The sequence below is a fragment of the Neltuma alba genome, unplaced genomic scaffold (assembly GCF_004799145.2).
Source record: "Neltuma alba isolate B1F8T4 unplaced genomic scaffold, ASM479914v2 tig00000668_pilon, whole genome shotgun sequence".
NCBI classification, from domain to species: Eukaryota; Viridiplantae; Streptophyta; class Magnoliopsida; order Fabales; family Fabaceae; genus Neltuma; species Neltuma alba.
In genome coordinates, this window is record NW_021632138.1 from 1 (window position 1) to 25,623 (window position 25,623).

The 25,623-nt window shown below is 32.4% G+C and overlaps 1 non-coding gene and 1 pseudogene across 1 annotated transcript; both read right to left on the reverse strand.

The window, feature by feature from the left end:
• Positions 1 to 10,903: 10,903 nt before the first annotated feature.
• LOC114743837 (U6 spliceosomal RNA) lies at positions 10,904 to 11,006 on the reverse strand. The gene has a single exon (XR_003740032.1). It is a non-coding gene; the product is annotated as a U6 spliceosomal RNA (small nuclear RNA).
• A 5,427-nt stretch (positions 11,007 to 16,433) lies between these two features.
• LOC114743829 (G-type lectin S-receptor-like serine/threonine-protein kinase RKS1) lies at positions 16,434 to 24,460 on the reverse strand (annotated as a pseudogene).
• Between the last annotated feature and the right edge of the window lie 1,163 nt (positions 24,461 to 25,623).

Consider the following 25,623-nt stretch of genomic DNA (forward strand, 5'->3'; position numbering starts at 1 on the left):
GAAAAGTTGTGGTCAATTCCATGTTCCTCACAATAGTCTGCAAATTCGTTGTTTCAAATTCTCCTCCGTGATCTGACCTGATAGACACAATAGATATACCTTTCTCATTTTGGACCTTTTGGCAAAAACAATGAAAGCATTTAAAGGTTTCATCTTTAGAGGAAAGAAACAAAGTCCAGGTAAACCTTGAATAGTCATCAACTATTACAAGAGTATAAAGATTTCCCCCGAAGCTTTTTACTCTAGATGGACCGACCAAGTCCATGTGAATCAATGGAGAGGTCTTTCAGTTGAAAACTATCTTCTTGATTTAAATGAAGATTTTGTTTGTTTACCTTTTGACATGCATCACAAACATCATCGCGTTCATACTGGATTTTTGGTAAACAACAACTAGATCCCTTTTATTAATTTTGAAAGTTGATTCATGTTGACATGTGCAAGTCGTTTGTGCCAAATCCAACTTTCCTCCTTTTACTAATAAAACAATTTTCAGAAGTTTTAGAAACAAGTTGAAGTGTATAACAGTTACCGTCCCTCGGAGCTCTCAGCTTCGTATTCAATTCTTCTTTCTTCAAAGGTAGGTCATCTTTGCTTATGATTAAGCACTCTTCAGAATCAAAGATCACCCAGTTGTTTTTGTCCGCACTCTGACTGACGCTGAGGAGATTATGACACAGACCTTCCACGTAGTACACGTCTTCGACCTTCAGGCCTATACTACTTCCGATTTCTCCGATTCCAGCAATTTTTCCCGATTGGTTTCCTCCGAAGCTTACTTTTCCTCCGTCTTTTGGTTTGAGTGATGTAAACTTCTCAGTGTCACCCGTCATGTGTCTGGAACATCCGCTGTCTATATACCATTTATTTGTTCTGGATGCCTTGAGACATACCTGCAAAAATTGCAATCATGTTTTAGGTACCCATACCTTCTTGGGTCTTTTTGGTTAGTATGAGTTATTTTTGGTGCATAAGTACCTTTGGGCACCCATTTTAATGTTCCGTAATCTCCTTTCTTCTTATAGTAACAAGAAGAAGTTGAATGGCCTTTACAGTTGCAATGAGAGCAAAGTGCAAAAGGATTTGAGGAATGCACAGAATTTCTAAAATATGTAAGATATGATCTACCACTACTCTTTTTCTTTCCTTTCGATTTATCTTGGGTTGGATCGTATCCTATACCAGTCTTGTCCATAGAGCATCGTTGAGCTCCTAGAATCACCTTAAGCATTTCGCTACCTTTAGTGAATTTTTCTAAGGTTCTGGTAAGATCTTCAATCTTTCTTTCATTCTTTTCACAACTTTTGCAAGTCAAAGTCGAGTCTGTATTGACTTCAACCTTTGATTGTTGATCTTCTAAAAACTTTATCCTTTTCTTAGAGCTAACTAACTCTTTTGCAATTCTTACTAATTCTAAATGTAAAGCATTGTATTCGGACTGCAATTCATCATAAGATGGTTCAGAAATTATTACCTCGTCTGTTTCTGATTCCTCGTTTTCTTGGGCCACTAGACAGATGTTAGCTGTCTCTTCATCATCACTTCCTTCTTCTTCATCGGAGGAGCTGTCTCCCCAGATTGATGTGACGAAGGCTTTCTTCTTTCTGAATCTTTCTTTCTTCTTTTCTTTGTCCTTTGCTCTGGAGAGTTGGGGACATTCCGCCTTGATATGTCCTGGCTTCTTACATTCGAAGCAAATGATTGGATCCTTTGATTCGTTCGGATATGAGGAAATTCTGCGTTTCGGCTGAAACTTCTTTCCGGTTCTGTTTTTGTAGAATTTCTTGAACCTCTTGACTATAAGGCCCATTTCATCATCATCAAGATCATCTTCATTTTCATCTTCGCTCTCTTGAGTTTTAAGAGCGATGCCTTTCCGGTTTTTCTCGTTCATCTCCTTTTGTATTTTTGCTTGCTCTCATATTCAGCAAGGCTCCCGAACAGTGCTGCAACAGAACCAATGGATTCTCCTTTGGTTTCTTCAATAGCTGTTACTTTCGGTTCCCATTCTTTTGTGAGACCGCTCAGTATTTTCCTCACTTGATCTTCTTGACTATATTTCTTCCCAAGTGCAGTGAGGTGGTTTATGAGATGTGAGAATCTGACTTCCATATCTCGGATACTCTCTCCTTCCTTCATTCTGAATAACTCGAATTCGGTAGTGAGAGTGTTAATTCGACTCTGTTTTACACCGGTGGTTCCTTCATGAGCTATCTCCAGAGCCTCCCACATTTCCTTCGCGGTTTCTAGACTTGAGACTCTGAAGTATTCCCTCTGACTAAGCGCACACGTGAGTATGTTGATAGCTTTGTCATTTAGAGTCACCAGCTTCTTATCTTCCTCGTTGAACTCCGCGGAACTCTTGGGTACTTGCTGGCCATCGATTGTGTTCATCGGGACATAGTTGCCGTGTTCTATTACGTCCCACAACCCATACTCTGTGGCCTTAATGAAGATTTTCATCCTCATTTTCCAGAAGGTATAATTTTCTCCACTGAAGCCTGGCGGTTTAGATGTTGAGCATCCTTCAGGTAGCACGCTATCTCCAAATCCTGCCATTTGATCTCTCTTCGGACTGTTAAATCCTTAGTGAAGAGACCTGCTCTGATACCAAATGTTAGAAACAATCTCACCCAAGAGGGGGGTGAATTGGGTGAGTTACAAAAAAAATTTAAAATTAAAAGCGTGCAAGTATTGAACAAAAACAGAGAGTCAGAGTAAGGAGAATTTTAACCGCAGAGAGGAGACACAAGATTTATACTGGTTCGGTCTAAACCACGTGACCTACTTCCAGTCCCCAGAACACCTCTGAGTGTTTCACTATCTTCCAAGATCGACAGGGCTCTTGGTGCCTCGGTACAGTAATTGAATCGCTCAATCACTCCCCCTTACTCCCGTAAGGATACAACCCCTCTCAAGAGTCCACACTCTTGAGTGTCTCTCAAGTTTTTAATAAAAGTAGTGAATGGCTCTCTTACAGAGTGAATTCAATGATAAACACTGATGCTCAGTAGTAACGTGAAAAACAGAGTATTGAATGCGTAACTCAATATTCGCAGGTGGTAGTTCGGGTATTCAATATCTTCATTAATGCTTCTTCGCGCCTTTTATAGTTGATATCGTTAAGTAGCCGTTAGACGGAAGAGCTTCTAGCCGTTGTGACTTCGTTTGTGTGTTTCGCTGGTTTCAACGACTCCGCCATTAATGCGTCTGAGTTTCTGACACTGTAGGTCGCAGTCTACGCAATCCCGTTGAAGAGCCGTTGCACTCGTTTTCATTAATCTGCATATTTTAAGATTCGAACAAATGAGAGTTTTGTGGTGAGTGCTTTAATCTTGAATACAGAAAGAAGGCTAATTTATCATTCAAGGATTTGTGACGAAATCATTTATTAGCAAGAAGAACAGAGTGTCATTCCGGTTTAGTTTGATCGAAAAAGTGATCGATTACTTGATGATAGATCAAGTTATCGATAAACGGAATGAAGACTTTTCGAAATAGATCACTAAAATTATCGATCAAGTGTTGGATCATTGACTCTAAGAATTATCATAGAAAGAGGAAATCGTTCTATGATCGAACAATTGATCGAACACATATTTGATCGAACAGATTATCGATAATTCAAATGTTATTGAAATGAAGCTTCAGTCATTGATGATCGAACATCTTATCGATAAATGTATGATGGATAATATTATCGATAAAACATGGTTATGTAAATAATCAATGAAAGACACAGGCTATCTGAAATGATCGAACAGTTGATCGATCATTGATTATTCGAACAAGTGATCGATAATAGTGAAGAAAGAAGTTTAATCCTGTAAGGCAAAGGAAATGATTATCGATCACGTTTTGTGAAAACATGAAATCCGAGGAATTGAATGATCGATCATATTATCGAAAAACCAGTGATCGATAACTTGATCGAAAAATAGTTCACCATAACTTAATGTGAATATGTCAATTCTTAGACTCTTTATCGATCACGTTATGTGAAAACTTATTTAAGCAAACAAGTTAAACTTATCGATAATGTTATCGATAATTTAGTTGTAACAAAACTGAGTAAGAGTAGATAAGGACATTGATTATCGATCATGTGATCGATAATTTTATGATCAATAAGGTTATCGATCCATCAATGAATTTGATCACCTGCATTCAGAGAGTTAGAGCATAAAGTTCTAACACGTAATCGATAAACAAATGGTCGGAAATATGATCGATAAATTTGTAACAGAACTAATGTGCAGAACAAGTAGATTGTGTTACCTTTTATCGAAGTCGTTATTGATGACTGATTTATCGATAACTTGATCGATAAATATACTTCAGATTTGGGTCTCTTATCAGCAACTCGATTGTTTACCTGATATTATCGATCAGCTTATCGATAATTTACCATACTCTTATGTGATTTTTACGTTAGTGATTATCGATCACTTTATCGATAAATTACTCATCGAATAGTTCTTCGATCAGAAAGCCTACTATAGACCTGATTTACACTTGATCATTTATCTAAAACCTTAGCGATAAATAATTGCTCGATCAGTTGATCGATCAAAATACTTAACCTTGAAATTTTGACTTTGTTATCATCAAAACTATAAACCTAACAGTATTTAGGAAACTATTTCAGGATCTAGTATCATAAAGTATTTTGTGGTTCAACCACTACCCTAAAATGTTTTTTCATGTACGTTTATTATTCTGAAATATTTTGTAACTGAACTTACCTAAAAAATTTTTTTAGGTCTAGTATTCTAAGGTTTTTTATGATTGATCTAGTACTGTGAAATATTTTTCAGTATTTCAAAATGTAATGTAATATCACGAAATAGAAAATATTTTAAAATACTAGATACACATAAAAAAATTTTAGAGTATTAGATGAATTATAAAATATTTTAAAATATTAAAAATATATGAAAAATATTTTAGAGTTCCAGATGATTCTTAATCAAAAATAATTTCGATACATATATATTTTTTTAGCAAAAAAAAATAAAGACAGTATTTTAAGACACTAAATACTCATGATAAAATATTTTTAAATACTAGATGAATCATAAAATACTTTTTTTGATAATAAACTTTAAAATCCTAAATACATCTAAAAAAAAATTTAGAGTGTTAGATCAATCTTAACTAAAAATAATTTTAATGTATATAATTTTTCTGTAACGAAAAAAAGAAAGAAAAAGATACCAAAATATCCTTAAAAATACTAAATGACAAATGGGGTATCTAAATTTCAAAATCCTAATTCAGACTCATATACTTTTTTAAAAATTTTCAAATCTTATAAAATTACACAAATGCTCTTTACTATTTTTTTATCTTTTTATTTAAATACTGCCATCTCAACAATTTCGACCACCGGAGCTCCGACGCTAGCTACCCTACGGGCGACCAACCTCTTTCTTATGGGTTGATTACTCTTTTTTAACTATTGATTATATTTATTGTTAAACTATGATGACATGTGACCTTTCTTATATACTGACTGCTTTTTTAAACTATTGACTACATTTACTTTTAAAATAGAGTAGTCAATAGCTATATGGCAGTAGTCACCAATATAAGGATAATATTGTCATTTTATAAGATTTAAAAATTTTAAAATGGTACTTGAGACCTGAATTGGGATTTTGAAATTCACATATTCTAATTTGTCATTTAGTAATTTTGAGATTATTTTATTTTATTTTTTTTTGAAAAAAAAAAAAAATGTCTCGCCATAAGCGCGGAATGCGGGCGCTCGGTAGACACGGAGTTTATGCAGCAGTACTTAATCATTCATCTGCGCCATTGCACTTGAAATAAGAAGTACTTCTTCATCTTTTCTAATTTAATTTCCTAAAGCTGTTTTGAATTTTTGAATTTCTAGGAACTCAATAAATAATTGTTTGGTAGATTTCAGTGGGAAAATTCTTTCTTGATTAAAAGATTGAGAGATATAATATTTATTGCATCCTTATTATTTAGAAGATGGAAGAGAAACATTTCTCAATACTTACCACTAGTGTTAAATGTTGAAACTAGATAACTAATTTATAAATATTAATAAAATTATTTAAATTAGTTATTATTAAAAAAATTGTGTATTTGATTTTTTTTTAAAAATACTTCATCTAATCATTTCCATTCGAGACTGCGTCATTAATAAAAACTCCTCTTATATGTACAATCATTATTGTTAAACTTGTGATTTGACTCTTTGAGTGTAATATTTTTATGCTTTTACTTTATAAAATTATGTCAACTTACTCTTATATTTTTACTTTATAAAATTATGTTAGTTTACTCTTAAACTCATGTAGCTATAGTATATAAACTCGCAAAAGCTCTTAAATTAACTTTCTGAGTTTACTTTTTTATGAGTTGAGCGAGTCAAACATATGGAAAGTAAAACTTGATTTATAAAATGTGTAGAAAGGCTCGCCCCAAAAAATAAAAACTGAAAATTAAGAAGACAAAAGCTAATAGTAATACAATCTTTAAATTTCATAAAAATTTCTATGTTGAGTATGATAAATTATGAATATTGATGGATTTAATTTTGATGATTTCACAGTTTCTCATAATATTGCTTTACTTTTAAAATGAATCTTTCCATTGACCTCCTATTAAGCTTGCATTTTAAATATTTCATTTTTCACTTTACGATATAATCGATTTTTATTAAAAAAAAAAACTTCAATGACTTGAATTTGAAGTATATTTAAACCAAATTATCATGATTTTTGATATTTCAGTCATTCAGTCATATACTTTCAATAACTATTTATTAATAAATGTAAGCTGATAAACGGTAACAAGTTTACGATCAGATTTTATGTCATTGTCAAAATATCGTTTAATCTTGTGAGTTTGATGTTATAGGAATCTTTTAGGGAAAAAATATAAATTTAAAAGATAAAATGAATTAAAATTTTAACCAAAGCCAATTTCTTAATTCGTTTGTATGTTTGAGACCAATCGAAGGAAGTATAAAAATTTACTCTCTTTTTGGTTATGCGTGTGTTGTCTATCTTTCTTTTTTTTTAAATAATAACAAAGCAAGCTAAGCTTGAAAGAGGAACAAATCGAAAAAGATTACTACTAGTCAAAATGACCCGTAGTGGCATCACTGAGGTCTATCCTATTCTACTTTATTGGCAAACAAGGGCCTGAATTTCGCATGATTCAACAACACCTATAGTTTTTGACGAGTTTTTAATCAAAACTGGGGACATTGCCTTTTTGGTTTCTCTGTTTCGCGTTTCAAAATTTCAACATATGCTTCCTTAGTACTAGTCTTCATTTCTTAATATAAAATTTAATTAACTAACTTAAAAATATTAAGAAAGCTAAGTAAATTACTCAATTATGATAGCATATATTACATTATCTATTTGAAATACTTATATGTATGTCAATGAGTTGGGTTGGGAAAAAAGAGATGAGGCCTAACTAGAGAAAAGTCCTTTGTTCATCTTCTTCTTTCTTCTACCCAAGAAAAGACTATGCTTTTGTGATTGTTATCACATTTGTGGGGTTGAACAATAATGGTTAGAGTGTTGAATCAAGCATGATTTTAGGTAATTGTCACTACTCTCCTTCTCTTTGATTTATTCGAAATATGCCCTTATCTATTATCTCCCATATGTACTCACTTTGATATCTACTTTCTTCTTTTTTTTATTTTTATTTTATTTATCTTATCTTTGTCCATGTCGTTTTTGTAATATGTGTATATAGTTTTTTTTATTATTGGCTTATTATATAGTGTATTCTTTTTTTAGCCAATTGATAAGTGGAGCATCAAGTATGAATTTTCATTCCTATCTATTATATTTAACCTGAGTTTTATGTTGAATTACTTTTGAGTGTTCTTTCTTTTGTTTTCAAAAGCGCTTCTCTTTTTAAAATCTACGCCATATGAGGTTTTTAGAGCCTCTGCAGGCATCTAGATTCATTTGTAAACTTTGGCCTTAGAGCAATGCCTATCAATCACAAAACAAAGGCATTCTAAGTCTCAACTTAAATAACATCAATGCCTTAATCTAACATAAATCCTAATCCTTATCTTTGGTTTTAGGGTTTTTGTTCTATCTTTTTTAACCTAACCTTTATATGCCTTTCCCACATGATTTTTCATGTAGAATTCATATTTGAACTTAGATTTATCAAAATTTAATTCCTTCTCCTAGTTCTTGATTTGGGTGAATGGTATGATCAATCATAGTAGCTTGGCATTCTTTCATAATTCATGCAATACCACATGTTTCCAACCATTTTCCATCTTCTAATCCTTGAGCCATTCTCTAATCATGCCTATCAAACAATATAACAATTAAGGTAACATAATTCCTTAGGGTTTTAGTCACCAAATTCCAATGAGATTAAATTCTAATCAACCACTAATCAATGTAATTAAGCCCTTAATGAAAGCTTAAACATCCCTTGATTGCTTGTTTAAGCTTGGCTAATCTCCCTTGCTCTTTCTCTTCTTCCTTTTCTCTTTTTCTCTCTCTCTTAAATTTAAGAGCAAAACATTCTCCCTTTAGATTCCTCTATTTGGCCAAATTTTATGCTATAGAAGGGGGTATTTATAGGCAAAGTTTTGCTCTTGATAAACTTGGAAATTTCAAAACCACTTGTCCCTTGATCATGTTGTTTTTGTCAAGATAAAGACAAGTGTCTAATCATGTGATAAAAACCTTATTAAAAATTATAAATCAAACTCTTCCAAAACAAGATCATGCCATGTGTCTTTCATACCCTAAGATCATGCCAAGTGCCTTGTGAAGTGTCTTCCTTCTAGAAGAACATGTGTTTAAGAATGCATTATTTTATTACATGATTCATTCCTTAAAGCATGCCCTTCATAAATTTGAAAATTTTCAACCATGTCGTCTCTTCATAAATTGGCACAAAAAATGGTAGAAAATTAGGAGAAAAAATTGCTCCACGAAATTTTAGGCCATTCCACTGAATAACTATACCAAATCGGTTAAATTTTTCTTAAATCCTGTCCAAGCTAGTGGCTCTAAAAATTTATTTCTTCATACCAATAACTTCCTTTTAATAAGAGGAAGTTTCCCAATTTTTCTTAGATCAAAATTCAACCTATAACTCCCTCTATTCAAATATCTCTAAAATTGGCCTCCTACTAAGATAATTTGACATTAAATATTTTGAAAGTTAACCTTTACACTTCCAAAGATCAAAAATAATTTTACAATTTATAATAAACTCCCAAATAATTTTTCTCATTTTTTCTTGATTTATTGAGACCTTTATATAATTAAAATAATTCAATTTAGTCAATTTTTTTAATTGGCTAAAAATACCAATAATTATAAAAAATTCTAAAATAAATTATTTTGTTCTATTTTCATCCTTTAGGCCTTAAATACTGTTCTATATCATTTATTCTATTTTTCATGAATTTATAGGAATTTCAAGCGTAATTTTCAATTTTGTCCTTCATTAACCGAAGCTTTTCAAAATGACAGTCTAGTCCTTACTCAAGTTTCACTTTAAAAGTTATGCTATTTATATCTCTACTACAATAACTGGCCCTCGGTCAATTCTAAATCCCTTATTAACTACGTTAAAATTAACAGGGTATGACAAATGTGCCTAGATGAAGGAATTAGCTGGCTATCCTAGTTCATTTGATTAGAATTATTGCTTAACTCAACACAAGAGCCAAAGATGCCACCTTTGCCAACAACAATAACTTCCAACTTAACCTAGCAACCTATAATTAACTTGTTCATTAGGTTTGCATTAAGTGTTTAGCTTGAGTTAGAATTGCAAAAGGAATTCTCTTATCCAAGTGACTCCTAAAACCTTGGCAAGCCAAGTAAACTTGAGAAGACAAGAGCTAATCAATTGAATAAAAAAACAAGTGCTATAATCCAATTAATTAACTAGAAATGCTAGATCCAACACAAGTATCACAATCTAAATCATACTAGAAACCTAGATATAATCATCAATCCAAAATACATCAAAACAAATCTTATAAACATAGAGATCAAATGAAGTACAAAGGTTTGGGAGAAAAGTGAAATTAAGACAATAAACTCTCCTATAAGCTTAGGAGCTTAGATTAGCATCTTTAATCACCCTAGGATGGAGCTTTTAGCCTCTTATGATAGAAAAATTAGCTTTACCAAGCTTTTAGACTTCTATGGCCATGGCAACAATGTTGGATGGAGAAATGGAGATGATTAATCGGTGAAAAGTGATAGAAATGAGATAGATTTTTTTAAAGAAAAGTAAATAATAGTTAGCGGGTTGGCGTCAACCTACCATGGCGGGTTACGGTTGGCTGAAAGTCAACCTGTCATCACACGGGCCTTTTCAACTAGCGTCGCCTAACCTATGCAAGTTGGCCCATATTGTCACCCCTATCTGGAGCCATGAGAGGCTAGTCCCATTATGCTTCTTAGAGATGGATGAGTAGCTTGAGGTTAGAGCTTCAATTAGGATAGTATTTAATTTTTTCTTGAGCTTGTTGGATTTTTCCTATGTTAGGAATATTGCTATTTGGAATTGAGACTGAGATTATATGTTATAATTTTTGTTAGTAGGATAATTGTAGTTTGAATTGAGTTGTATTACTTAAGATTTTAATTTTTATATATATTTCCTTTGCATTCATTGATATTATTTTATCTGGAATGTTGTTGGATTTATGATTAAAATGTATTGCATGTGGATGTATCTATGAGCATTTACTAAGCAAAACAAGTTTTATTAAATCAATTTAAATCGCATATCAACTAGTTTTCAAAGTTGCCTTAATAATTGATTATTATCCAACATTTAGAATAATCAATTGTTACGTTGACTTGATCCAAATCATATTTGGGGTTGCACTTTGACTCAGTACACTTTTAACTCCCATTTTTTCTCGATTTGAGCATGTCATCCTTACATAGGGGCCATGCTAATCTTCTCTATATTGTTCCAATTTTATTGGGTGCCCCAGAAGGGACAGAAGCATTCTCATCATCAATTCTTTTAAGTCCAAAATTTTCAATTTTCATTCTCTATTTTATTAAAAAGACAAAAATAGTTTATATTTATTTTATTATGTTCTCAATTATTCAAACCCCTCATTTTCAATACTTTTTTCACTTAGTTAACTAAGAAATTAATAAAAGGCTTCTTGAGAGATATGATCCAAGTTGTCCTATACCGCGTAATTTGATTTTATTTTTGACTTAACCTAAGACGACTAAAAAGTTCAAATCAAAGGGCCACATTAAATACATAGCTAAGTGCATGGTTAAATAATGATAGTTTATTAGTATGATTAGTTAAGCTTTAGATTTGTGTTTGCTTAAATATAGAGTAAACATTTGAATTAGGTTATGAAATTTGGTATGATAATAATATACATCTTGAGCTTTAAAATGAGTAATAGTTTTTGTAAATAATAGGCGTGGGTATGTCAAAAGAGTTTCACATTGCTTGAAATTGTATGGGTCCAAAGCATGTAGTAAGTGATCTTAGGCTACTAAATAGGCTAAAAAGAGGAGTGAATTCACATGCACAATGGACCACCAGAGGCACCCCTCATGTGTGAATCAAATGCGGTACTAGCACTTTTATTGGAAATATCTTTCTAATTAATATGCCATTTTAATTACAATTATATCTCTTCAATGTTCACAATTGAAGGTTTTATTCATCTTAAGTAGTCATCAAATGACTCAATGACTACTTAAAATTGCTTATTTAATTGTGTTTATGACTATTAATTAATGAGTTAAGTGCCATTAAATGTGTTTAAATATGCCCAATGGTATTTTAATCCGTAGCTTATAAAAAGGGCATGAGAATGAAGCTCAGTAGCCCCAACTACAAGCTTTTAAGCAAATCTCTTCCCTCTTTTAGTGCTCTGCCTTACTGAGTTCTTCTATGTTTTGCTATTATGTTCACCCTGTTCTTACAAAAAGAATCTATTTAATCTTTGGGAGTGCCGCTTCTTGCTTTGATAATAGTTGCGGAATAGCTTTTAAGGATAATATTCATTGGACACAACTTGGATTTATCATTTCTTTACATGTGTTGCCATCAGTAGGATTTGCACAACATTATAGAGAAGTTGGAAGATCCACTAGATTTTTGGAGAATTTAGATGATTTAGATGTTCTGCCAACAATAGGTAAAATGACATATTAATTAGATGGATATTTCTTATAAAGTGTGCCTAGTATCACATTTGACTCTTACATAGGGTGAGGAATGTTAGATATGATTAGTTTTGATGATGTCAAATAATAGAGCAAAAAGTTTACATAAATTATTTATCTCATATTTTGACTAACTATCATACTTACTATCTTGTGTAGTTTCCTCAAGAAAAGAAAGGAGTTATTATGTTGCACTTTGAGTTATGGAGAATGATCAAGAGGAAGAAGAAGAAGAGAGATTGAGAAAAGAAGAACGTGCAAGATCAAATGAAAATATCAAGATTCAAGTTCATAGATTTGATGTTAAATGTTGCTATACTCAATCAGAAGTTTGGATGGCTCATTCGGAAGCTAAAATATACAACCGGGAAATTATACCATCATATATTGAGTCACCCTTCATATAAACATGGAAAATAAGCTTCAGAGGTGATTTTCATGGGCAATTATCGATCACTTGATCGATCATCCATTTATGGATCAAGTTATCGATAAAAACACATACTCTGTTATGCTCTGTTCTTCGTTCAGCTCTGATATAGGTTCGGTATTTCTTCAATATCTCTCAAATCACAAATCTGTTTGAGGTGAAACTTGATTCCTATGAAACTAGACTCAGAACACGGTTCATGGACACCAAATTCACCTTCAAAGAGTTTCATGTGGGGGAGATATGTTGTTCGAAAGATTGCAGTAAGGATTAACGCCTTTATTCCGACCTTTAGTCATTGTGATGAAGATAACTTTGCAACCACAACGAATTTTGGGGTGATTCTTGTTGCATTAGAAAGTATACTCAAAGAGCTTTCTGGGGATAGGTTATTTGCAAAATTTGGAGCTGAATTGGAAGAGTTATGATCACTCAAAGTTGACCTTCGTTTTGCTGGAATCAGACTTCGAATTTATTGAGGCAAATACCAGAAGTTCTACACTGAATGATTAAGTTCTCAAGCAACATGCTACTCAAACATGTTATTGAGTAAAAGCTCTAGAAGAGATGAAGAAATGAAAAGCCATTATCATATGTTACTCGAGCCTGATCAAGCGACTACATACTCATCGAGTTACTGGTACTATCTCCTCAATTCTTCTCTTTTATCTTCATACATATTATTAAGGTTTTATCAGTAACATGTTGGATAAATGACTTTTGGATAACGTTATAGATGAATATGTTTATCGATCACTTGATCGATAACTGTCAAGTTTTATCGATCACATGATAGATAATTTAGTCTGCTCAATAACTTGCTAGATTGATCGATCAACTAATCGATCATTGGTATAGCTGCTTAATATAAAATATTGCAGGAAATAATCGATCACTTAATCGATCAGACCTTTATCGATAACTTGTTCGAATATTACATGTCTTCTTACTCGATATAGTGCTCTGTCAAAACCATTCGTTCAAAATCTTTGATCGATCAATTGATCGATCAAACATTTATCAATCAAATGATCGATTATTATCTTCACTGTATTAACTTATGTTGAATCATTTTTTCGATCACCTAATCGATCATTGATTTATTGATAAAATGATCGATCATCCGATTTCCTGAAACTCCTGTTTTCACATAACATGATCGATAATCAGTTTCTTTACCTTACAGGATTAAATCTCTGTTTTTCATTTTATCGATCACCTGATCGAATATTCATTGATCGATCACCTGTTCGATTAATCCACATAGTCTGTGTTTTTCGCTGAATATATTCTTACTCATTGTTTATCGACAATCTTATCCATCATCCATTTATCGATAATGTGTTCGATCATCAATGACTGAAGTTTCATTTCTGTAACACTTGGATTATCGATAATCTGTTCGATCAACAAGTATTCGATCACTTGTTCGATCATTGTACAAATTCATTCCATAACAGCATTTCATGATGATTTCGAAATCCTTTATCTTTTTATCCTTAAAGCTTTTCTCAGCCTTCTTTTTACACATAACTTTCTATTAAAAGGATACGAAGGCAAACATAACTTGGAAAGGTTTATTCTTGCATAAATCATTTTTGGGTCACTGTATTCATGCTTCATCATTTATCGATCATTTGTTCGATCATCATATGATCCATAATCTATTCGATAATTGCATCTATCTGCTATATCTTTTCTTCATGTAATTAATCGATAATATAATCGATCAAAGCTTTATCGATCAAGACATCGATCAAGTAAGTTCATCTTACTTTCTGAATATCTGATGATTGATTCCATGTTTTCCAACTTATTGTTTCTATGATTATTAGATACTTATCACTTGATCTGAGGAACATTATTTCAGGTAAAGAGCCACAACGAATTTATGATGTGAAGAATCGACGTTCGTCAGAAGCTTCCAACGGCTAGTTTCAACGGTCATATTCTTCAAGCCAAACGGGAAGAAAAAACTCAACGGTCAACTACCCAACATCATCTATAAATAGAAGAGCATTCAAAACAAAGAGAAGAGAAGAGTCTGAGCTTACAATATCAAATGCTAAAATGCCGAATCAACATATTCTCATTTAGAGCTCCGAGAGAAAACTCCCTGTCTCTGTACTTCATAGACTAAAACATATGTATTCATAAGATAGAGAGGAGAGTTTCCCAAACGTGCTTAAGATTCATCTATCACTTCTTTGAGAGAAGAAATATTCAATTTTCTTTATCATTATCAGATTGTATCCTTACGGTGTGTAAGGGGGAGTATTTACCTCAATAAGAGGTTGTTGTTGAATAGACTGGTTAGTCTAAGGATTGTAAGTGGCGACACAAGTGCCCGGATCAAACTTGTGGTTGTAGTGGTTCTCAAGTACCTGTGTAAACTTGAGGGAGATAGTGGATTGAAAATCTCAGGGGGAGCCTGGGGACTGGACGTAGGTCAGTGAGGACCGAACCAGGATAAATCACAGTTTGCATCTTCTCTTCCCTTACCTCTTTATATTTCCAGCCAAACTATCTTACTACTGTGATCATGTTTATGTCGATTCATTGTTTTTATATTCAGAATTTCTTATGAATTTTATTACATTGCGAAAAGGTTTTTAATTTTAACTAACACCCAATTCACCCCCCTCTTGGGCGTTCAGCCATTCTTACAAGGAAAAATTGTTGGATTTGCCTCTAGTGGCCTATTATGATTGTCAGCTCACTCCTTCTCTTGCCCCATTTAATAACTCAAGACCACTTGTTTGAGCCCCTATAATCTCAAGCAATATGAGACTCTTTTTTTGACACACCCCGCACATATTATTTACAGCATACTTAACTTCCTTGTCAGATTTTCTGGCCAACTCAAAGATTAGCGGGATGATTATATATCACAAGAAGAGAAGGACTAAATATTAAGAGCCATAAAAGTAGAGCTTGATGGGACTCCTATTACTCATAATGGAGAATCCGTTCCCGTTGCAGCAAATACCTTAATATTACTTTGGTTAAGAAGGTATCTTTACACCACCTAAAATCAATGAGTACTCTGCATTTAAGATTTGAAAGTTCAGCTAACCTATCTTTCTACAAAAAGGGATCACCTATGAAATGTTGAACTATGGTAAATATTATGGTATTTTAAGTATCGAGAATGAGTTCTCTATTATGAGTAATAGGAGTCCCATCCGACTCTATCTTATGGCTCTTAATATCTAATCCTTTTCCTCTTTGATATATAATCGTTCTACTAACTTTTGAGTTGGTCAAAAAATATAGCAATCAGTAGTTAACTATGGTTTCATCAAAATAATTATAGATTGTTAAATATGTTGTATACTAACCATGAACATATGTTGGAGGGTGTTATGATATTATACTTAGTTTCACCATTGAAATTCTTTCAAAGATTTCAAATATCATCATGATACAACAAACAATTTATCTAAATATTTCTATAAAAAAATGAGAACTAAAACAATGAGAAAAGATAACCTTTTATAAAGACGTACATGCTTCTCAAGCATTCATGGTAGAATATTTTAAATTCTTCAATCAGATTCTAAACAGGTATACTTATTATTAAATCACAATATGCCCAAACCTAATGCATGATTAATATGGATCTCAAGTGACTTTAGGTAAAGTATAAGGGAAAATGTATATAAATACAAAATAATGGATCCAACTTTTATGAGACCCACAATAAAAAAAGGAGGCTCATACACTATTTTTGTATCTTTCAATTTTCTTAGTTCACTTAAAATCCCTTTAGGCTATCCATGTTCAATTTATGATCAACGACCATCAATTGTAGAATGAGTGAGGACATTAGCTGAAGCTTCCTCAAATGTTGAAATCTCTGAATGCAAATCATGAGGATTTAACAGAAACGCAGGTTTTTGAGGCGAGGGAAGACTTACTTCATGGCCAAGCATGAATATAACTTCTGTCATGGATGGCCTATGGATGGCAATTTCTTGCACACACAAGAGCCCTATTTTGATACATCTTAGGACAACATCAACAGGATATGATTCACCCAGTGTTGAGTCTACTATTTCCAAGGCTTTTTCTTCTCCCCACAAGTTCCATATCTACAAATTAATGAAACATTATACAATTATCAGTAGGAAAAATTTCATTGAGATTTGTTAATACAATTTCTCATTAGGCTTTTGAGGTACAATATGAGAGAACATGGGAAAAAAATTAGTTTAGTTTATACTTTATCCTTATAGATTTTCAGTCTTACTCTTCCAATCAAATTCAAGTATGATCCTTCCTTTTCACGATCTGTGTTTCTCCTCCCACTAATGATCTCCAGTAAAAGAATACCAAAGCTGAAGATATCAGACTTTATTGAATATCGTCCTTCCATTGCATATTCTGGAGACATATAACCACTGCAACAATAACTCAAAATTATTATAATGTATTCTTGTGAAAATCAATCTTTCATCTTATTTCAAGAGATCTAAAAGAGTTTGGTCCTTACTATGTCCCAACTATTCTCCTTGTTATTGCTTGGATTTGGTTCTCACCAAATATTCTAGCCATACCAAAATCTGAAATTTTGGGGTTCATTGTAGCATCTAAGAGAATATTGCTAGCTTTAAGGTCTCGGTGAATTATTTTCAACCTCGAATCATGATGAAGATAAAGAAGACCTCGAGCAATTCCAAAAATAATATGAACACGCTTATCCCAATCTAAAAATGATCTTTGATGCATATCTGAAATGAACCATAAAAGTTTCTCAATTAATACCAAAAAATAGCGGGAAACTAATCTAGTCCTAATAATCATATGTAGAAATTAAATAAGAAAAGACATGATGGGAATCGAATACTAGAACATTATTTGATAAAATGTTTCTCTGATTTGTTTAGGTATGTAAATTGACCATGTTATATTTGTTACAATCATTTATCAATATATGAATATACACAATCAATATATCAGTATATATAATTAATAAACTCCATTTCAGGTTATATACTATTCATAATTTATATATTGCGACACATTTTTTAAACTTTGTTTTTATAAACGTGTCTAGTTAGAGAAAAGAAAGAGAAGGACACACCAAAGAGATAGAAGTCCAAGCTTTTGTTGGGAAGGTACTCATAGATCAACATCCTTTCTTCTTTATGAATGCAATATCCAAACAACCTTACGAGATTCCTGTGCTGCAATTTAGCAATCAGTTTAATTTCATTCTTGAACTCTTCAATCCCTTGTCCTGAACGTTGAGACAATCTTTTCACTGCTATCTCTTGTCCATTAACTAATAAGCCCTGAAATATCAAAGCACTAAAATTTCATACATATATATATTTGCCAACATACATATATTGGCTGAAAGACTATCAAACATTAATGTTAAATGATATATTACTCACATAAGAATTAAAATATAATAATAAGATTAAAGGAAGTTGCATAAGAATGAGATTTTTAATATTTCTCTTACCTTGTAGACAGAGCCAAATCCGCCATGCCCTAACTCATTCTCACTTGAAAAACCATTTGTAGCTACCTGTATGGTTTTAATGTCGAAAAATTGTAAGCTTACTTGGGTGCTATTTTCACCATGCTCTTCTTCTGAGGTAGATTCTATGTTTATTTGTTGCTGAGCCATCTTGTCTGGAATACAAGAGTATACAATAAGAAATTTGGAATATGTTGTGCCAAGAAAAGAACATATTCATTCGAAACAATATGTTCAAAATAAGGTCTATCATTTAACTAGAATTTGTTCATATTTCAATGATTTAATCTTAGTCTGATTGAAGCTGAATTTTTTTATAATACATGTATTAAATATTTTAGAGAAAATTGTTGCGCATCTCACATGAGTAATTTAATCACTAAAAAGTTTCACAAATGAATAGTATGCAATGAAAAGTCACACTACAGGAGATGACAACATGTGCATGCTACTTATTTGTTGTGAGAATTTTTAGTGCTTAGATTCTTATGTTGGATTGCACAATGATTTTCCAAAAGTTCTAGTACAACTAATTCTGTGCAAGTAGTTTAATGAATAAATTTAAAAGTTTAGCATAAATATGAATAAGGTCAGCAACAGTATTTTGAATATGATAATAGATATGTTAAATAACCAAGGTAAAATCTGTTACCAAAACCTTTCTTCCATCGCAAAAGACTAGTTAAAGTGGGAGAGAAGAAACAAAAACACACACAATATTGTAATCAGTTACATTTGAGTGACTTAAAATATAGCATTTAAAAGACAACTTTGATGGTGAAATTAGAATGACAATAGGGGGAGAGTGAGGTTTTTTTTTTTTTGGTGACAAGGGTAAGGGTTTTATTGTACAGCCCATTCATCTTCCAAAGAAAAAAAAGCTTTGCCCATGATTATCGTTATCAATTCTCCGATATACATCCTGCCTACAAGAAAACACAACAAAAGATCACAATTTTTATTTTTGATAAAACGCCTTTTAAAGTTATTAAAATGTTGATATTATAGTCATATAATTATTTATATAAGAAATTTTCATACAACTCTATATTTTAGTAATTTCGTTTAAAAATCTTACCATGAATAATTTTGTAGGTTTACACTATTTGCCCAGACAATTCAACTTTAGCACCTTATTTATGCATTTCTATTTATTCCAAACTTGATGTAAGGAATTAAACAGCGTCCTCATTCGTCTCCCCACGAAAAATAATCCTAAATAAATTTGTTGGACAAATAAACAAAAAGAGAAGGAATAATGTTGACCCCACTAATGCATATCTCATATTCTGGGGTTATAGAAGCTCAATAATAAACTTGAATTAAGTAGCCTACTAAGTCTAACTGAGAAAAATTTCCAGATGTTCCCTTAAAAATAAAATGAATCTCAAGGATTAAATTACAAATTAAACATTTTTCTAGCACTAGGGTATAAATATTTTTAGAGGTTCTGGGAAAGCTTCAAAGATTCAAATGAAAGAGAATAGGTACTTAAATTTAAAGGAAGAAAGGTCCAAGTTAGAAAAAGGAGACAAGAAGTGTATAGGAACAAAATTATAATTATTGAAAGTTCTTGGTATTAAGTGTAAATAAATATTATGAAATTATGGAAGAATACCTTGAGCTAGAAAGTGAGCAAGTGGTCCTGAGAATATTTTAAGTTGGAAAGGACTTATAAGTTATTTTAATTAAAACTCCCAAGAGATATTGAAGGGAATTACATGAGGGTCAAGTTTAAGTTGCGGGCCATGTAAGTATAACTATGAAAATTTACTCGAAAAATTCAATAAAAATACGAAAACTTTGGGGGGGGGGGGTTGTGAGTTGGGAATAGGAAAAAGATTCCTGTGTGATATTTAAAGCCTATAAGTGGTATTGAAGTGAATAAATCTTAGGAAAAATATTTAAAACATTTTGGATCAATTTTTTTGTGTGTGCGCATAGGTATCTTTCTATTGAAGATGACAATATCAGATACTAAATATGGGCACATCTCTCATCCGAAATTTGAACTTTGGTTCATTACTTTATAAGGGACTAACTCTTTTTGTTATACCCAACTTCCATCGGCAGATCAAAAGTTGAATCAAACAAGAAAATTAATATAGTTTCAGCTGAGTAAGTTATTAGATAAAGGTCGATTAAAGTGAGAACACAATAGCAGGCCCAATAAACCCAAAATGATGACAGCCATAAGAAACAAAGAAGAGAAATGATGATAATTAAATTTTAAAGTACTTGTGGTTAAGGAATTGATTATGGCAATTAGAAAATCTACCATGGTAAAATGAGACTAACCTTAATTATAACTATGAATTTAGCAACAGATATATGAAAATAGCATTTTAAGGCTATAACCTTATGTTTCGGCCAAACTTAAGACTCGTAGGAGTTTGATTTTTTGATTCTAAGGCCATAAATGAACTCCCCATAATATCTTTTTCGTGGGAAAATGATGGAGTGGGAATTCTCATTCCAAGAACAAATAGTGAAAAACTAAGATAAATAAAGTAAAAATTAAATAGAGTTTAAGCTATCAAGAGCACCCAAACAATCTCATCACTCTAACAATTCTTATAAATATTCCATGGCATATATTCAGAAACAAAGAATATCATGAAAAAAGGAGATTTGATCATGGCGAATCATGTAGTGGAAGCAAGGAAAACATATAAGAATTAATAAAGCTAAAAGATAGAGTAAACTTATATTTAATGTGTGCTTGATATAAGTATGAATGCTTAGATTTACCATAAAAAGAATAAGTGAATGTTTGAAGCTGTATCTCCAATATTTCCATGGTCATATGTAAAGTATGAAAGACTAAGCATGTAAATTTGTCATTATGTTAGTTACTGCATGTGATGTAGTAATAAGCTTTTGCTTTGGATGCATGAACGATATTGTTCGGTATTAGAATTTCTCCGAATCTCACCCAAATTCTCAAACCTTTTAGGAGCAAACACTTTTAAAGGAAGAGGCAAGGAGATTTCAAAGAATAAAGTTAAGAAATCATATTTTTGTTATGAAGACAATTTTAAAGGCTAAGTAGTGAATTGTGCCAAAAATTCATGGATGGTGATTGAATGATGATAAAGCTTCGTAAGGTTATACTTGTTTTGGCATGTTATTTACCTGTAAATCCATGATTTATGATGCATCAAGTATGATGACTTAAGTTTGATGATTTTTTGGATCATGCAAATTATACGCCAGCCTAGCCATAGTAAACGATATTAGATATATCCATGACAAATTATATCCAGGACATTTGGATGTACAGAACGAGTTTGATTTTCTTATGAACAGTTATGAATTTTTAAAATTCAACCAAAAATATAGAAGTACCAAATAAATGGGAGCTTATCGCATCAAATATATTAGCTTCAATCAATGACTTGGGTGAATATTAATTAGCTTCAATTAATGAATTGCTTGAACAATAATTAATTCTTGCGAATATGTATGATAAAAAAGTACTAATAAAATTATTGACGTGACATCTAAGCTTCCAGCTACGACCTCCAAATGTATATCTATATAAATAAATATATATATATATATATATATATATTCATGTCTATTCCTTTCATGTTTTTACTTTAGTCAAGGAACAAAAAACTAGACTGGTCAATAAACCGGTTGATATACTGGTTTAAGGGTTAATGGGTTAAATCGGGATTAGACCGGATTAAACCGGTAATAATTAAAATAATTTAATTTAATTAAAATATGAAAAAAAATTCCTATTCTAATTATAAAAAAAATACTACTTAATCTTTTTATTTTTTTTCTTCTCTTTATTCTCTCTCTTTTTTATAAATTTATAGCCTATTAAATTTTATCTTTTAGCTTTATTTTTTTTCTTATCAAGCTTACATTTTTATTTTTATTTCTTATTCTCTCTCCTTATCTCCTGTATAGACACGTGAAAGCCTTTGCCTTTTTTTTTTCCCCATTCTTTCCTCCTTCCACCCTCATCTATCAAATCATTTGACTAATTGGCTTTCATTTTTCTCATATCTCTCTGCACTTTTGCAGACTCTCTCATCTATCAAATCATTTGACTAATTGGCTTTCATTTTTCTCATATCTCTCTGCACTTTTGCAGACTCTCTTATGTTCTACTAGCGCGAGGCTCCCTTCTCCCCTCTCTTCCTCCTTACCTTCAACTAGCACGGAGGTTCTTTCTTCTTCCCTTTCTTTCTCCTTTCCTTCCAACAACATGAGCTGCGTCTTGGGAGAGAAATACTGAGATGAAGATACAGCCACGATAGCCATGTATTAAGAATGACGGCGATGGAGCAAGAAACGAAGAGTGAAAACGACGACCACAAGCACCAGCGAAGTTTGATTGGAAGACTGATCTTGCAATCAACGGACAGGCATATTTGGAGTTTCTTTTCTTCTTTTCATTTCTTTCTCTAGATGATATGAGATCGGCTAGATTGGGGCTTTTTTTTTTCCCTCAATGACAAAGCAACATTGTTTTATGCCGGTAGGAGGAGCAAAATCACTAAACCGGCTAACCCACTCCAACTGGCGATTTATCCGGTTTAACACTAGTTTTGACTGATTTAACCAGTTCAAATTGATTGCCTAGTTCACCTAATAAACCAGATCGGACACTAGACCGGTTTACCGGTTTTTCGGTTGAACCATTCGGTCCGGTGCAGTTTTTTCTTCCATACTTTACCTAAAACTAGTGGAGAGTATCTATTTCATGATTTTCTTTTTCAGTTTATAATTTGTCTAGGATGATTAAAAATACATAAATTGTCCTAGAGAAGTAAAGAAGGGAAAAGAAGTAGGCACCTCTCTTTTTCTTCATCTGAAAGCAGTAAACACACATGGCAATAAGAATAACAACCACAACGATGGTAGCCAGCAGAATTCCCACTATTCCAGACACAGAAAGTATTCCTCTTGATTTCCTGTTATAATTTGCTGAGAAAAGTGGAACAAAAATAAGTCTTCAAGACAAAGTTAAAAACAACAGAGGAAAAACAAGAAATTAAGATATGCAATACACCCACCTAGTTCACTGGCATCAACACGAACATAGATATCATGGCCTTCCTCATTTAACACCATTGTGTCCATTAGAGCTCCATGCCATGCCAAGCACCCGATCCCTCCATTTCTGACATCTGCAGCAGCATAGGCAGTACAAGAACAGTTTCTCAAACACTCTTGTTCACATTCCTCCATGCTCAAATCCTTTCTAACATTTGCTATAGATGTATCAGGAATCTTGACACTTTCTACTTTAACAAAGCCTTCTCCATTTCTGCACAAGGGTGGCCCTTTCTTCCTCACGCAATCCACTGATTGATCATTCTGATACCAATCTTCTTTGTTTCTGGGTTCAAACCCAGGTAGGCAAGTACACATATAGTCTCCAAAATTGTAAGAGTCACAATTACTATTAGGTCCGCAAGTTCCATAATTATCACAGTCCACTTGTGGATAAAATGCATATCCCTTCCAATCTTTATTATCATAATCCCATATCTGCATTTGCATGAATCCTGATGGAATAGCTACAATCTTGAATATAGAGGTGTTGTCCAAGGCATTATATGTGACACTAACCTCATTATCATCTTCCTTAATAGAAATATTGAAGGTATACATCATTACATGTTTCAAAGTTTTGAGACCCACAAATATTTCTCCATTAAAGGGTCCAACTCGCCACACTGGAATGCTTTGTTTGTACAGAAACAACTGAGATTTGCCAGAAGTATTGAACCTAGCTGAGATGCTTCCTGTTGTGGGATCGTCGTCTGTCTTCCACGACTGCAAGAACCAGCCTTGACCAGTTCTTTTGTTGAAACCCAGTTTGGCATATGGAAGAAAGGTGTCGGTGGGATGATCAAAGCTTTTCCAAAACACAGTTTTGGAGTCATTTTGAATTAGAACAAGATTACCTACATCAGATAGTTGAGCCATAACTTTGGTACTTGAAACACTGACAGAAACATTCGTGGACCAGATAGGAAGGTTGGTGTTGTTGTGGTGGAGAATGAGATTCCCATCTGTGCTGAGGGAGAGAACTCCAGAGGTGTCATTGATGGGATTGTCTCTATTTGCCACCCAGACAACAGTTTGCTTTGGCAAATTATAGTACCAGATTCCAAGATAACGAGAGCTAGATTTGCCAGAAGTGAAGAACCCAAGAGCAAACTTTCTTCCTTTGGAAATAAGAAGTTCTCCATCATCGCTAATGGGTTTGCCAATAGTTATGGCTTCAGAAGCTGCACAAAACAAATAGTAGTAAGAGAATAATACAAGACAGATAAGAACTATTTCATTTGCTATCTTCATGATCAGAAATTCCTAAAATGACTTAAAAAAATTATAGCTTCTTGATAATGAACTTTATAAACGAATATGTACACATATATGTTCTTCTATACTTATATTTAAAAGCTGTGAAGATCATTACTTATTGTTATTCATACTCCACACATAATTTCTAGGTTTGTTGTCCAAGTCAACAAAAGACCGGAGTCAATGGAAACCCGTTCCATGAGTTATCTTCATAAGGGAGAAAGAAAAAGTTTTTGTTGACCATATTTATAAATCACTTCATTAAAATTTTAATGTAAATATATTATTTTACCTTTTATTTATTATAGTGTACATAATATTTTTTATAAGTATATATATTAAATAAAGATAAATTAAAAGTTATTATATTTTAATAAAAAATTAATATAGTTTAAATTTTTTTTTAATTTATATGAAATATGTTAAAAATGTTTTATCAATAGGATTATATCATCATATAATCTAATGTGCGGAGAAAATTTAAGTTTTTTTTTTTTTCAACTTTCTATGCACGTTCATTGAATTGAAGGTCTCCTTTCATAGCGTGTCCGGCTAGAAGTTATCTCATTGCCAAAGCCTTAGTGTATTTTCTCTGAAGTCAGTAATTAGCATGGTCCCCACCAATTGAACGGGATGCATGCACAAAGACCGGAGTCAATGGAAACCCGTTCCATGAGTTATCTTCATAAGGAGAAAGAAAAAGTTTTTGTTGACCACGTTAATAAATCACTTCATTAAAATTTTAACGTGAATATATTATTTTACTTTTTATTTATCATAGTATACATAATGATTTTTAAATATATATATTAAATAAAGATAAATTAAAAGTTATTATATTTTAATAAAAAATTAATATAGTTTAAATTTTTTTTAATTTATATAAAATATGTTAAAAGTATTTTATAAACAGGACTATATCATCATATAATCCAATATGTGGAGAAAATTTAAGTATCTTTTTTTTTTTTCCAACTTTCTATGCACGTTCATTGAATTGAAGGTCTCCTTTCATAGCGTGTCCGGCTAGAAGTTATCTCATTGTCAAACCCATAGTGTATTTTCTCTGAAGTCAGTAATTAGCATGGTCCCCACCAATTGAATGGGATGCATACACCTGTATAGTTCCCACCTAAGGCTGCTCACCTGGGTCGAAG